At 40.3% G+C, this 16,361-nt stretch overlaps 1 pseudogene; it reads right to left on the reverse strand.

The window, feature by feature from the left end:
- Positions 1 to 14,264: 14,264 nt before the first annotated feature.
- On the reverse strand, positions 14,265 to 14,867 carry LOC147667565 (uncharacterized; annotated as a pseudogene).
- Between the last annotated feature and the right edge of the window lie 1,494 nt (positions 14,868 to 16,361).

A 16,361-nucleotide genomic window follows, 5' to 3' on the forward strand; every position in this document is an offset into this window, starting at 1 on the left:
GGTCGAGCGTGTGCCCTGCATAGTGGGTGGGGGTGTTTACAAGTTGTTTGAGTCCGAGATTGGCGAGGTTGTCCAGAAGTGTGGTGGTGTTGCAGTCGTTGCTCTTTTCCAGGTGGAAATTGAGGTCTCCCAGTAGAATGTAGTCCTCGGAGGGGAGGGCGTGTGGGGTGATGAAGTCAGTGATGTCTTCGCTGAATTGTGTGCGGGGTCCTGGTGGTCTGTAGAGGAGGGTGCCTCTGAGTGTGGTCTTGGGGTCGGTGTGGATCTGGAAGTGAAGGTGTTCGGCGATAGTGAGGTTATCGTCTGAACTGGTCGTGGCGCGGATGGAGTTCTTGTGGACGATGGCGATGCCTCCTCCTGTTTGGTTGGTGCGGTCCTTTCGGATGATCTTGTAGCCGTCCGGGATGGCTATGGTGATGTCTGGAGCTGATGAGGCATTCATCCAGGTTTCTGTTAGGAAGGCGACGTCCGGAGATATGGTGTCGAGTAGATTCCAAAGGTTGATCGCGTGTTTGTGAACCGAGCGGGTGTTGAGAAGGATGCATTTTAGGTGGTTAGTGTCGGGGCTTTGTTTGGGGTTTGTGGATTTGGTGTGTGTCCTGATGGAGTCGAACTTGCAGGAGTGGCAGGTGAATGGTCCATGGGTGCGTCCTGGGGCGGCTTGGTGGCACTTTGGTGGACGGCCTGGGTTGAGGGCTGAGAGGGTTGCGGCGTCGTATGTGATGCGGGAGGTGATGGGTTTGCGGGGACCAGGGGGTCTGGCGCTGGGCGCGGTCCAGGCGTGGACGGGCGTAGACGGGCTTACCTTTGGTGCACCTTCGGCGCGCATGGGGCGCGACCGCTGCGCGTGGACGCTGCGCGCAAATGTATCTGTCATAAATGGGGAGTGGAGGGGGCGGAGCGTGGGCGGGGCAGCTGGGAGGCGGTAGCATGGGGGGAGAGACGGGCTTGAGGCACAACCAAATGGCAGCAACCAAAATAAAGGCAAACACGCCGATAATGGGGCTATTGGGGCTAAAATAATGTAAAATAAAGCCAAATAATGCCGTGGGCACAGTCAGGCAATACTCGACCTCAGGGGGCAATGCAGGCAATGCGAGCGGTGGAGCGCCAGGAATACACACAGGCCAATTAATTTCCAGCAATGCGAGGCGCTACAGCAAGTAAACAACTAAGCAGGCACAGATCGATTAAATGCACAGATACGTTTTGGCAGCAGTGGGGAGAGCAGCGCTACGATACCCAGAGATGCAGGAGACAAGGGGGAGCAACCGCTACGTCCGGAGACAGGCTGATTTGCCCGCTACGTCCGGAGACAGGCTGTTTGCCCTGCGTACTTAGGGCAAACAAAGCAAACACAAGGAGATGATGAACGGAGCAATGAAACCTTTCAGACACTCACCCCCAGTCACAGATCTGGGTTGTATTCATCATTGTTCTTTAGCTCACTTCGCCATCCCAGTTCAGACCCAGCAATCTGCAAAGCAGTCTTGACCCTGTGCCTCATGGGAACAGTCCAGACCGAACTGCCAAGCTAGGTCTTCCTGGACGGGATACAAGCATCCTGGGACAGGTTTCGGGGTTCAAGTCAACTGCAACCGTTGACTATCATTGGCACTTTATGCCTCTTGACAATATTCCTACTTAAACGTTTAAAATATCATACATCCAGCTATCGTCATTGGATTTTTTCATTTTTAAGCCATTTGGTTTTACATTTTTACTCTTTTTTTTAATTTGCTTTGGCATTTTCAATGTTTTGCATTTCAACTTTATTACTGTTTTAGTACTGCATACATATTTACACGTTGTCCTAAGTTAAGCCTGTCTGCTATGTCCATAGCTAACAGGGCATTGTGCTTGGGTTTATTTAGTGACTTTGAGGATTCATCCTGACAAGGATTATGAATATTACTTGAGGTCGATAGTTACTCTGCTCAAATAATACTTCAATTTCTTACAACTTTCCTAAAAAATAAAGTATAACATCATATTGTGTTTTAGATTGTCATATGAAGCCCTCTCATTTTCTGCAAACTGGAAAACAATGTCTCTATTAACAGAGCCAACACAATGCGTACATAAACATATTAAAGCTTTCTCATTTCTCATTTTCAATGCCTAGCACTCTAAGGGGCATATTACCAACAACTAGCGATAATTATCGCTATGTTGGTTTAGCTGCGATATTTTTATCGCCAAGCTGCGGCGATTTTTATCTCCTAAGCGATAAAAATTGGCCAAAATGCATGAATATCGCTGTAAAGTCAGCGATATTCATGCATTGCTCTTAGCCATGTTATCCACCTACCATTGGATAACATGGCTAAGAACTGCTCAGGGGCAGGTGTTAGCTTTTGGAGATATTCGCGCTTAGCGCGAATATCTCCAAAAGTTGGTAATTGTTTCCGGTCCAGGGAAGACATGGCTTGGCAGTTCGGGCGGGACTGTTCCCATGAGGCACAGGGTCAGACTGATTTGCATATGGCAATGTCTGAACTGCGGTGGCTGAGTGAGCTAAAGAATGGTGATGGATTAAACCCAGATCAGTTGACTGGGGGTGAGTGTTTGATTTGCTCAAACGCTCTGTCCATCATCCCTTTTTGTATCGCTTTGTTCGCTCAGAATAGTTCAGGCAGTACAGGCACTCTATCAAAATCCCACTGCTAACATTTTTATCAACAGTCATTTAACATAACAAATTAAAATCACAAGAGGAACAAGGCAGGGGTGCCCTTGTTCACCGCTGCTCTTTGCACTGTATATTGACCCCTTGATAAAAAAGAATTAAGCTAAACCCTTCCATCTTGCCAGTCAGCAGGTTTGGCATAGGTACAAAAGTCCTGGCTTATGCTGACGATTTAGCCATAATTACCTCCAAACCCGAGACTGCCATTAGGGCCTTAGAAGAAGAAAGACAGCAATTCGGATCAATTTCTGGTTATGCCCTGAACAAATCAACAACCCAGATAGTGGTAAATGGGAAAGTAAGCTGGGTTGACAGCCGAATAACTGAGAAGGCGAAATATTTAGGAGTCTATATAGTTTCGGATCTGGACACTCTAGTTTCAGAAAATCTGACTCTTCTCACGATCACAATGGAGAAATCATTCTGAAAAATAGATCATTTGCACTTAACCATAGTAGGGAGATGTAACGTCTTAAAAGATGACGTATTTTCCTAAGCTACTCTATTTTTCCCGCTTGTATTTAGTAATCACTCACTAGCCAGGTTTCAGCAAATTTTCTCGCAGCCAAGAAGAGCATTTAACCTCCTCTCACTACCCAGGGAAAGGGGAGGCTGTGCTCTCCCTAATTTAAAATTATATTACTGGGCTGCGACACTACAACACCCTTGTGAACTATTATCTGAGGATTGCGCGCTAAGCCCATCAGGACTGCCTTCTCCTTACCTTTTATTATTGGGGGAGAACGTAAGGGGTTGCCTTTGGCGACAACTAGAACTCAGCTATTATAAGCGAGTCCAATTTAAGACTCTGATCAGCGCTTATCGGGTCTTCAGTAATATCCGTAAGGCTTTTGGATTATCTAAATTAAACTGCTATACTCCCATAAAATATAATAATAATCTGCCGCTGATATTTCAAAGCGCATATCTGCGACAATGGCACCTAGCAGGAATTGGTAGACTAGGGATCTTTTTAACTCTGGCTGCATTCGATCTTTTCAAGATTTGCTAACTCGTTATAAATTAGCGAATAACCAGATTTTCCAATATCAGGTAATATTTAATGCATAAGACTAGGGGGGGTCGCAGGGTTTTCTGCGGTTGGACTTATTGATAGGCAATTAGGCCCCAATATGCCAAGGATAGGATCCATCTATTTTACACTGAATGACCAGCGGTCAGATGACATGAGTAAAACTGACGCTAAATGTCAGCTCAAGCTGAATACTTCGCCGAATGCTCTCTGCTCTGCTTTGGGTTTAGCACAAATATGTCTTCTATCTCCTAAATTACAAGTGCAATTTTATAAAACTTTTTTTTGTACTTAACACCTAGCAGAGTCGCTAAATGGTCATCTGGCGCTGGGGCAAACTGCCCGTGCTGCGCAGAGTATAGCGCGGATGCAATACATATGTTTGACACATGTCCTAAACTTAAGCAATTAATCCAAGAAGTACAACAACTCTTGAGCAAGATCCTTTCCTTAGATATCCAACTTACACCTTGTACCATTATGTTAGGGCTTTATGATTGACTGGATCCCAAAGCTGGTGGGGCATTAATATTTGTCGCAATGTCCATCTTACGGATATGTATAGCTACCTATTGGAAAGACCCGAATCCTCCATCCTCAGGCCAATGGCAAGCGAGGCTATTTGCAACGTATAAGCTGGAGTGGGCAATATATGCTAAAAAAGGTTGGAGGGCAAAGAAAAGGGTCAGGCTAGTCTGGGAACCTATGATCAATTGACTTGATACTGTGAATACTTAGGCTCGAGTATGTATGGTCTCCTTCCTCTCATTTCTCTTATTCATTTACTCATTTAGTATCCCCCTATTCTTTCTCTCCACCTTGGGTTTCAACCCCTGTCCTCCGCTTTATACGTTGTGTCCCCTCCGTCCTTCCACCTGTTCCTTCCTTTCTTTTATGTGATCCGCTCTCAGGCCATCCTCTGATTCATTGGGGATAGGACATGCTCTTTGGTATAAGTAATTTGAAAATGCAATTGTATATAACCTGAAAGTATACATTTTTTCTTTTTTTGTTTTTTGGTTACCACAGACCCGGGGTGGGGGGAGGGGTGGGCTGGTTGATGAAGTGGTAAAATCTGATTTTTTAAACCTTAGAGACAAAATAGAGAAATTACATATCTGCTGATTCTGACTAAGACCTAGGTGCACATTAACTGTTATTTCAGATATTATATCATCATGATTGTACTACTGAATATCGAGTCCCAGAATATTGTGGTAGAAGAATATTGAGAACAGAATATCAAGGGATAAAGTATCAAAAGATTAGTGCATACAGAGAAGTGTGGATTTACTATTAGTAATTTCACATCTAGGTACCTTGAAATATATACATCACCCAGGTACATATATGTGGAGTTAGGTACAGAAAATCTATACCTCATTTCCTGTTGATATTTCAGTTTCAATATGTTGTCCTCAATATTCAGTGCCATCAATATTCTCGTTTCAATATTCAGGGTGCACACCAATCATTAGCATTAAAATATGAATAAAAGCTTGATGGGTATTCTAATGTAGCCACCTTGAATTGAAACCCACTTAGTTGATCACATACTAAGAAAATGTTACACACAAATCATTGATGTTCTTACTGTATGTGATTTTAACAGAAACACAGATGGTTATTTGAGAGGCCTTCCTTAGCAAGCATATATTTTGTTTAAAGAAACCCTACATCTTTTGAACGTGCTATAAAATGTTACTAGTTGGACTTTGTAATTAAATAAGAGCTCCAGAATGTGACCCAAGACTGATATATTCAAAATTTCCTTTTAAGTTTTCTACTTTTATATCTGTTAACACAAACATGTACATTAGATTTGAAATTTATGATGTGCAAATTCATAACATTTGAAAAACAGGTGTTTGGACAAAATATGTAGTAGTAATTATCGGGAGACACAAATATTGGGGAAAAAATATCATGACACATAAATATCGTCAGTCAAAAAAATCGTTGTCCAGAATATGTTTTTTTAAGGTAATATTTTTAAGATTACTATTATTTTTTACATCGTTTTCATTATGATAGTTGTAAAATATATAGTTTTATAAAATTGCTTTAATGTGTATTAGTTCATATACCCATTTTATGTGTTACTATTGTTTGTGTAATTGTTTAAAATAGTAACTTATAGCAGGTTGTTGAGACTGTAATACTGATTTCTTTTAGTTATATTTTAGGTGTGGGTTGCTTGGTTTGTCGGGGTATAGGGTGGGAAGGTAATTAAGCAATTAATAATTAACAATTAACTATTAATTCATTATTTAATTGATTATCAATAATGTGAATTGTGCTATAGTTATTTATTTTATTTATATTTTATGTGTGGGCTGCTAGACTTGTAAGGGTATACGGTGGAAAGGTATTTAAGTAATAAATATAGAAGAATTAATTATTCATGTATTAATAATTGTTTAATTGATTATTAATTATGTACATTGTGCAAAAATGACATATTTTAGTTATGTTTTAAGTAATAATTACTTAACAACTAATTATAATTTGTTAATAAATTATTTAATCGATTATAAATTATGTAAACTGTGCTATACTTATTTATTTTAGTTATATTTTAGAGGCGGGTTGCTAGGTTTGTAGCAGCATAGGGTGGGAAGTTATTTAAGTAATAATTAATTAACAATTAATGATTCACATATTGATAATTATTGATTTGAGTATCAATTATGTTGATTGTGTAACAATCATATACAGTTGTTATGTTGAAGGTGCAGACGGCTAGGTTTCTAGGTCTATCAGGTGGGAAGTGAAGTAATAATAATTACCAATTCATTACTAATTGTGAATTCATTATTTAATCGATTATCAAATACATAGATTGTGCTATACTTATTTATTTTATTTTGTTTTAGGTGTGGGCTGCTAGGTTTGTAATGGTATAGAGTGAGGAGTTAATTATGTAATAAATAAATGACTATTTTTTAATTTACAATTAATTATTTGTTAATTACTTATGTGAATTGTTCTTTTTTTTTAATATTACACATACATATTTTAGTGTTAAGAATATTTATATTAAGAGTTTAGTATTTTTTCTAAATTAATAAGGGTTATTTAAGTATTTCATGTTTTTTAACTGAAGTACTTTCCCTGCTGTTGCTTAGACTGGTGTGGGAATAGCCAATTTAGCCCCTCTGAAGTCCAACGCTTTCTCTACTGTTGCACAGACTTGAGTTGGAATAGTAAGTTTAACCCCTCCGAAGTCCAACGCTTTCTCTACTGTTGCACAGAATGGAGTGGGAAAAGTAAATCTCACCCCTCCGAAGTTCAACGCTTTCCCTACTGATACACAGATTGGAGTGGGAATAGTAAATCTTACCCTACCAACACTTTCCCTACTATTGTGCTTTTTGAAGTGGGAATAGTAAATGTAACCCCTCTGAAGTCCAATACTTTCCTTACAGTTTTGCTGACTGGAGTGGGAACAGTACATCTTCCCCCTCAAAAGTCCAAAGCTTTCACTACTGTTGCACAAACTGGAGTGGGAATAGTAAATTATACCCCTCTGAAGTAAACACTTTCCCTACTTTTCTGCTGTTTGGAGTGGGAATAATAAATCTAACCGCTCGATGTCTAACACTTTCCGTACTGTTATGCTGGAATGGCAAAAGTAAATGAAACCCCTCAAAAAGCTAATGCTTTCCCTACTGTTGCTTAAACTGGAGGGGGAATAGTAAATGTAATGTGGAGTTCATAGTGAAAGCCCCTTAAGTAAGTGGGAGATTCAAGTCACCTAGTGGTGCTGCCATACTGCTGCCTCGGTCTTCACTCAGCCACAACATATATATATATTACTCTTTTCCACTAAGAAAATAAAACTTAAAGTATCATTAGTATCATTCATTTTTGGAAGCACATGTACACCATGCAAGACTCACTGTATACAAGGCCACCGTTAGTGTAGGACACTAACTTTTAATTAGTAACTATGATCTAGCACAAATGAGACAGTGCTGAACTGATGAGTAATCGGGTGAATGGTCGAAGTGGCTGTGGCAGCAATCAAAATGAGATATAGCGCTATCTCCCACCTTGAATAACTCTAGAACACACATAATTTTATTTTGCGCAAGTTACTATTAGTCAAAGGACAGTATACAGCACGCAAGAATGCGATCTCCGTCAACGAGATGATATGCACAAACACACTGCATCTTATCTGACAGAGGCTCATGAGAGTTATGATATAATATACAATGTCAAATTGCATATTTCAACCTATGAGAAACTGCTACAATTCTTAAGGTTTTCTGCAGTGGAGAGATAAATATGTATTACTAGTGGCTGGAATTAACAGGATCATAAGTCCACAAGTGTACCAACAATTCCCAACAAATCTAAAAAAAAAAACTAAATACATATGCAAATATGCTCAGTCAATTTCCACAGGGCAAACAATCTTCAAATGTGTGTATCTCGGAAATAGAGATTTGCAAGAGTAGTTTTCTCCACCTGCAAAATATTTTGCAGATAAAGATATCACTTCCCTTATTCTTCCAGAAACTTTGGCTCGGGGTCAAATCAATAAACATTTCAGGGCATATTTTGTCATTGTAGAATTACGCAAAACTTGCAGTAATTAATAATATGTACACAATTGAAAAAGGATCTAGCTTGGAAGCATTCTTAAACAAATCAATAAAGAACACATAATGGGTGCATTTCGGCAGTTAAATAAACAGGTTCAGAAAATCAGGGGGTGGAAACAATGGGACACTGATTAGAAAAATTAAGAATGAGAGGGTTGTTTAAAAGGTACAAGCAAGATTCAAGTTTGTGTTGAACAGGACCACCAGAGGGTCGTCAGCACATATGCACTTCCAGACTATATTTCGGCATTCACATGCACCTCAAAGAAAGGCTCCAATACAAGGGTAGTGCAGACTAGTGCTGCAAAGCTGTAGAGCAACAACCCCAGACTCTTCAGTGAATTCTACTGTTTGGGCGATATATCGGGCAGGAGCTCCAAGGGTGACAAGGATACCTTTATTTCAAGTAGTCATTGCTGAGGAAGATGCCAATGGTTATCTCAGTAACCCCAGAGGTGTCAGTCAGGGCATCGTTTGTAATGTTATGGCATAGGAAATAGGGAGTAGTATAAACTGTCTGCTCACACATTCGAGCTTAAAAGCAGAGATGAAGAATGCATTGACTATCTTTGCCTTGGTCATCCTGTAAAGGCTTACAATTAGGTCCATGAACATGTAGTCTAACGTAACATATGCCACCTAACATAGTCAAACGCATTCTTAAAGTAACAAATGTTTAAGAATGCCTTATATTCTATTGGCCGTTCAGTTTATGAGCATGAACCTGTCGAGGTGTTTAGCAGGAGCTCTCTCAGTAACAAATTCTGTTTTATGGATGGAGGTATTGATTTTAGGAATGCTTACACCCTGTCTGTGACGTTTATGTATAGGTTTGTGTGGGCTTCTTTTGTTGGCTTTCGGGTGATTTCAACTTCCAAGGGTTATTACAGCATTTGAGAAATTCAGGGTGTATATCCGTTTTGGTCCACCATAAATCTGCCCTCATCCTCTCCAGTTGTCGGGGTAAAGAGGAAGACTTGACGCTGACAGATGAGATTAGAAATAATTTCTCTCGTTCAATTTTTTGTTTTAATTATTCCTGATATCAACATTGCATATTTGTAATTATATTCATTGCATTCTGCTCCTTCTTAGTAAATTCATTTGGCAATTTGTGCATGTTTATTTTCTGACTGGAATGACCTGCCTATCCTTTTCCCTGGTGCAATACTTGCTCCTTTTGGGAAGCTACCAAGGGTAAGGTAACAATTTCTGACAGTCACCTGTTTACATATGGATTAAATTGTTTTGATTTTTTGTGAGCTGATTCACAGCTCATATCAAAACTGAGGCCTGTCACCTGCAGCTTAACTATCCAGTTTCCTACAAGTACCCTTTTGCTAATCAAGATGGAACTCTCAGTATCAAGAATATAACTATACAACACAGCATAAAAAATACCTGGCTTATATGTGGACATGAATGTCAATTGGAGATAGTCAGGAATAAGAGCTGCTACTAATTACTCACCATTTGGTATACTTGACACTGCCTTTGCTAACCAACCCATCTGGGGTTGCTTGTGGTTTCTTCTGGATGAGACCTCGCCTGGCAATTCATGGTGGACTGTTCCCATGAGGAGCAGAGTCTGTATTGATTTGCATAAGGTGGACCTTTGTCTAGAGTGGCATGGTGAGTGAAAAACAATGTAGTGGAATGCCTTCCTGAGCAATTGTCAGTGGCTGAGATTAATTCAGGCATTCCATCCATCACCTTGTTGTTGTTGCAGTTTATGCCCGAAGTGTGATGAGTATGCCCTGACGTGGGTCCAATGCTGACAGTGCCATAGGACACAAGCTATACCTCACTGAAGAGACCTAAGTAGGTCGGATCCAGTCCAGGGTTGCTTGTGGTGCCTGTTGGAGGGGACCTCACTTGGCAGTTCAGGGCAGATTGTCCCAAGAAGAGCAGGGTCAATTCCGATTTGCATAAGGTGGACCATTATCTAGAGTTGTATGGGGGCGAAGAAAAATGGACTGGATTGTAGCCTGAGTGGTTACTAGTGGCTGAAATTAATTCAAGCATGCCATCCATCAATTTGCTGTTCCCACAGTTTACTCCGTATGCATGATAGGTATGCCAAGACCTGTGCCCCATGCTCACTGTACAATAGGTCTCAAGCTATTCCTCAATGATGAAACCTAAAAATGTATACGCCGGTCTGAGGTTGTTTGTGGTTCCTTCTGGAGGGCACCTCGTCTGGCATATGAGGAAGTACTATTCCCATGAAGACCAGTTTCAATACTGATTTGCATGAGGCAGGCCTTTGTCTAGAGTGGCATGGTGGGTGAAAATTGATGGACTGCACAAGTGGTTGTCAGTGGCTGAGATTAGTTCTAACATTCTATCCATCACGTTGTTCTTGCATGTCCTAAATTCAACAGGTATGCCCGGACGTGAGTCCTCTGCTCACTTTGTCATTGAACTTGTTGCAGTATGCTGTAGTGAGTGGAATTAAAATGTGAATGACACAATAACAGACCAATGGATAGAAATGGGTGAATGAAAACGCCTTTAACTAGGTATAATTTGTTATGCTAGACAAATATTAGTTGGTGACCTAAGCCTTTCACCGATGAATCCACACTTGAGACTGGTTGCCATTGAGATGAATATTTTTCTCACCCAGGTTGTGGGGAAACACTCTGGCCTGTGTTGTAGTCGGCCACATATACTGTTAATACATTATTTCAACAACCAGAGTGCGCTCCTAACCGCTCTAGGCATTTGGGCACTGTTGTGCTTGCTGCCAAACTTGTAAAAGGACCTATCATTATATGATGCTTTTGGTCAGGTTTTATGTTAAAGGTGGTAAATGTACTGCACATACAGTCACATGGGCTCTATAATGCAGTTGAAACATTACATTTTTACTCTGTTTAATGGAAGCAAAACAGCTGATTGTGACTCTTACTTTATCTTAAACTGACTAAAAGATTACACTTCTTTCCATTGGATTTACATATAGTTTAGAGTGTGAATACAAACATCAGTACACATTTTTACAGAGATAGCAACCTTTCTCATTTTAAAAGGCATACCCATACAATCTAACAACACCTAGCCTCCTCTACCTCATCTATTAACCCTACTACACAGCTGCGCTATCGCCCCAATGATGATACCTAACTCCTATTAATTGTTCTCTCCTGCTGAGAAGCTAGAGCGAATGCTTGGAATGGTTTGCTTGAGGACACAAGACAAATCTTAAAAACCAACAGTAATAAATAACACTGGACAACCCACTAACCTTGTGTTTGGGAACAGCATGCAGACCGGTAGAAAGTACTTCAACACCTCGTCAGGGGTGGTAAGTGCTATTTAAATACAATTACAATTAGATTTACAATATTATACCTAAAAAAAACAAATGTGCTTCAGAAAGTGGCCTGGGTATGTGGTTCTTCCACAAATGTCATAGCGCGGTCCCCTGAAACCTATGATGATGATGGTAAATAATGAAGGGGTATTAGGATTAAGATAAGGCAAGATATATGGCTCCGTGGGTGACAGTTCTGTGGGTGGCCGTGATCTCGATCCCCTACACCGGTCCCTCAGTTGCTGGTAAGGAAACATAACCGAAGCTGTGGTCATGATGTTTTGCAGCATGGTCTGGGGACCACCATCTTTACTAAACCATACATGGATTTCCATCACTCTCATTTTGTAAAGCTCTGCCTTAGAACTAAGAATATTATTGTAACAAATCATCCTCTTTATTACTAGGCAGTGTGAAAGGAAGACAGTTCAGATGCTTGAAACACCCTCCCTCTCAAAATACAGCACTGAAACTCTATTGTAATGAGCCAATGACGTCTGTTTCCTGGCAAAGACAATTGTGTGTGCTGACTTCACCTAACACTGAGAAAACAATTGTTTTGCTCTACCTGGAACGAGTTCTTTGATGACATGTCATTTAAGAAGCATGATTTAATTGCTGCTGCTAAGAGACACATCCATTTATATATGCACTGCTTTTGAAGGTGGCTGCGCAACCTAACAGGATTAATGCAAAAACATGCTCAACTAGTTCAGTTCTTCTCAGCTTTGTCGTTATTCATGGCCTGCGAAATGTGTATGTAATAATGTTATTTGCATATTTTAAAATGTCAGAGGTATCATCAGTATCATGTCTTTGAGCTTGTAAACACAATCATTGATTTTATGGGGGAGCGGACAGGGACAATCTTGTGGACTTTCCAGTGAGCCAGTACAAATTGTCCATTGTGTGAGAAGCTTATGCTTCATTAAACAAATACAATTGCATAGTTTTAAGTGAAATATTCAGAAAGGCAGCATTTATTCACAGTTTTCAAGTATGCTTTATTCTTATTTACATTCACAAAGTATTTAGACCCAATGAGAAAACACAAATGTTGATGAATCTTGCATCTTTGTGCACCAAGCAAACAAAGGTAGGACAAAAAAATGAAGAATAAACAAAATGCTCCTAACAACATTCCTAAACCTCAAAAAGCAATTGGACTATTTAGAAATTGTTTTTTTTTGCTCCGGCAGCTTTAACAAAAATTATGAACTTTCATTTGAAAAGTTAAATAATTTCTTGTGTGGTTCAGAGGAGAGGACAAATTATTTCACTATTGTCTGTAGATCAACTGAGTCCACCATCTCTTTATGTATGTTGCACATAGCAACATTGATTCAGTCTTTTCTGGGACATACTTGATTTTAGCCAAGTTTTCAGTCGGTGGAGACCACTGAAGCTTCTCTCAGCCTCACACGAAGATACTGGAATAACCAAAAGAATCTGCAGTACCTTCTCAACCTGTGAAAAGAAAGCTCTCTCTGCTGGTAGCATTTTTCAGAGTATGTCTGCTAATTCGAGGACTGAAGTGTACTTGAACATTCTTGATGTATAGTTCATTGAGTTGAAAGCAGAAAAGGGTCAATTTATTTCTACTGAGCAATAGATTCAATGCCAGTTTTTCATAGGTTTGGAAGCCTTCCTGGTCAAAATGCTGAGAGAAATGAAAAGAAAATGTATCTAAAAGTTCAAAATACTTAGGGCAATAGCAATCTTTGGCAGCTACAGGATGAAAAATTTCTGCTGCTCCATTATCTATCCGTTTAGGGATTCGCTGCGGTCGAGGCATTTCAGTGGCATTAAAATGGCACTTTGCAGTTGTGGGTCTTGTAATCCAGCAGACAATTGAACAACTCATCACAATGAAGATTTAGTCTTGCACTCCTTGCTAATTTCACAGCACCTAGTAAATCTGACATAGTTTGCTGGCGTCCTTCCAAGAAAAAATTAAAGCACTCCAGAAGCTGCAGTACTTGGAGAGCAATGTGAAGACCTAGGACAATTGTTCCTCTCTGAAAGTGTGCCAGCAAACCAAGAGCACAAGCAGACACATCACTACTGGACTTGGATGTTGATAATCGTTCTAGTGTTTCCAGAATAGGTTCATAATTATCCATTATGTTTTGTACAGCTTTTACACGGAATGTCCAGCATGTGGGACACATTGGCTTTAGTGTTTAACACATTTGCAGGGCCTTCTACACTGTGCTGATTGAGGTCTGAGAATATTTTACGGCATGTCATAGATTTCCCAAACAGATTCCCAAGTTCTTGGACAAAAAGCAGTGCATCTTCCATTATTGGAACATTTATGTGCATGTGCGTTCAGCCTGCATGACTAGATTTGTACAATGTGCTTCAGAATGGACATAAACAGCAAGTGGTTATTTTCGGTGTATTAATGCTTTTGCCCCATGGTATTTCTCTGTCATATTTGCTGCATCATCATATATTTGTGCTCTCAGCTTTGATAAAGAAAGGCCATGGTGGCATAAAACATCCTTTTGCAGTACCAGTGGTATTATCAGCACGATATAGTCCAATAAAATGCTCATGAGGATATGGATGTTGGTCAGTGTAACAAACGCAAAACCTTTCTTGTTACTAACCAACTATATCCTGTGTGCCTTCAACAATTACTGTGTATGGATTCTCACCAATATTTTTAAGAATTTGATGCAAAATTGCATGGGACAATAACTGAAGAACTTCATTTTGGATGTTCAAGCTGAGATATTCTGCTTGATTTGCTGTAAACCACTATTTCAAAGAAACCACATCCTTAGATCATGCAAAAACAAATTGATGGAAATTCCCATCTCTGCCACCTCCAAATACAAGGCCTTGTTTTGCCGGAAGAGATATGGTATGAATGATCTTGTTAAGACAAAGTCAGGATTCTTTCTGTTGTTGTTGGACTTGCTGTGATAACTGTTGATTGAATGGTTGGCCTCTTCTATACTGTGCTAGTTGACTTAGTGTATATGAATGTGAATAACTGTTCATGTGCTTTTTGAACCTTTCTATTGCCTTTTTCCAGGTGGTTTAACTGGTGCTGCAAAATGCTTCCTTTGTGTTCTTGTAAAGCTCAGATAATTTCAGTGACTTAGTATTTGCACAGTGAAAGCATAGCATTCCTGCCACTTTATCAGTGTGATGCAGCCAAGGGAAATCCTGGAACCTTCTTTCTTGAAAATGCAGAATGTGTTTTTTCAAAGTTTGTTACTGTGTTACAATGATTTGAAAGGGCACAGTGCTGTCTGGCCGTTGGTTTGGTGTCACTGACCTTCCAAGTTTTCCCTCTTTATCCTGAAGACTTGGTGTTGTTGCAGAAGAACTGTTGCATCATTCATCTGAGGCGGTGAGAATGCCACAAAATGCTTCTGGGGCTGGGTGTAATCACTTGATATTTTTAAACCTGCTGCCCCAACTCCATATTGAATTGCACACTGCAGCTATGGGATATTATTGCAATTAATTGCATTCTTTTCTGAATTGTCTGAATATAGGTTCACTTCACTTGGCCGTTTCTTTACAAATAATGTCCATTCTCAGTAAAAAGGAAAAATAAGTTTAAAGCAGTTGCAATTTGGGGACATACAGAAGAATTGACAGTAGTTTAAAAGTTGCATACATGTTTTTGTATGCATCCTCACATGTGATCAACACAGGGAGTGTTAGGGGCATAAGTACCCTCTCCCAATGCAGGATGACAGCGAGTGAGCGCAAAGACTTCCTAGAAGCTCTAGCCAGGCGCTTTATAACACTGTTAGGTTTCCACAGCAAACAGAGCCTTCTAGTCTGCAACTTATCTGACTAAAGGTGTTCCTGCAATACATATGAAACAGCAGCATATATTTTATAGTGGCAAAGGAACCTACCTGAAAGTTCTTGTTTTGTTGAAGATGACAGGCAATGTGGTTATGCAGGTCTCCCAAAGCAAAGTATTTTTGTACTTGTGGCAAAAAGGAATCTGTTGGGCAACATCATATGACATTGAAAGGTTTTTGATTTTGATCACAGTAATACACGTACAATACTACAGAATTGTTCAGTACTCAGCATAGAAAGAGAAAATGCACAAATTATTTGAAGCTGAAAAAGGGAGTGCATTGTCACAATTTGACCATAAAAGTATTCAAATAGATTGGGCAATAAAGTATACACTTTTTACACGAGACACAACCCAATAATACATGTATTTATTGGCAGTGGAAGCTGCAGCGGCCCTTTTTGCGATTTTCTTGATCCACTCACTGGCTGCAAGTTGCTGGTTAGACTGAATACTGGATTTTGGTGGCTGGTGGTGCTGAATTTTCTTCTGCTCAAGGACTCTAGAGACTTCCCACAGTACGGAAACCACCCTCCTCGCAGCAACAGGTGACATACGTACCTTACTGGACAAAGGAGAAACAGCAGCCCTCATTCTCCCGGACCTCTCAGCGGCATTCAACACAGTCTCTCACCGCACCCTAATACTCAGACTCCACAATGCAGGGATCCAAGACAAGACCCTCCACTGGATCCGCTCCTTCCTCACAGCAGAACCCAGCGGGCCAGACTCCTCCCTTTCCTCTCGGACCCTGCACCTACCACCTGCGGAGTCCCCCAGGGGTCCTTCCCTAGCCTTATGCTCTTCAACGTCTGCATGGCTCCGCTCACCCGCATCATCAAAGCCTATGGACTCAACATTGTGTCATA

Source organism: Lissotriton vulgaris, unplaced genomic scaffold (assembly GCF_964263255.1).
Source record: "Lissotriton vulgaris unplaced genomic scaffold, aLisVul1.2 SCAFFOLD_2369, whole genome shotgun sequence".
In the NCBI taxonomy this organism is placed as follows: domain Eukaryota; kingdom Metazoa; phylum Chordata; class Amphibia; order Caudata; family Salamandridae; genus Lissotriton; species Lissotriton vulgaris.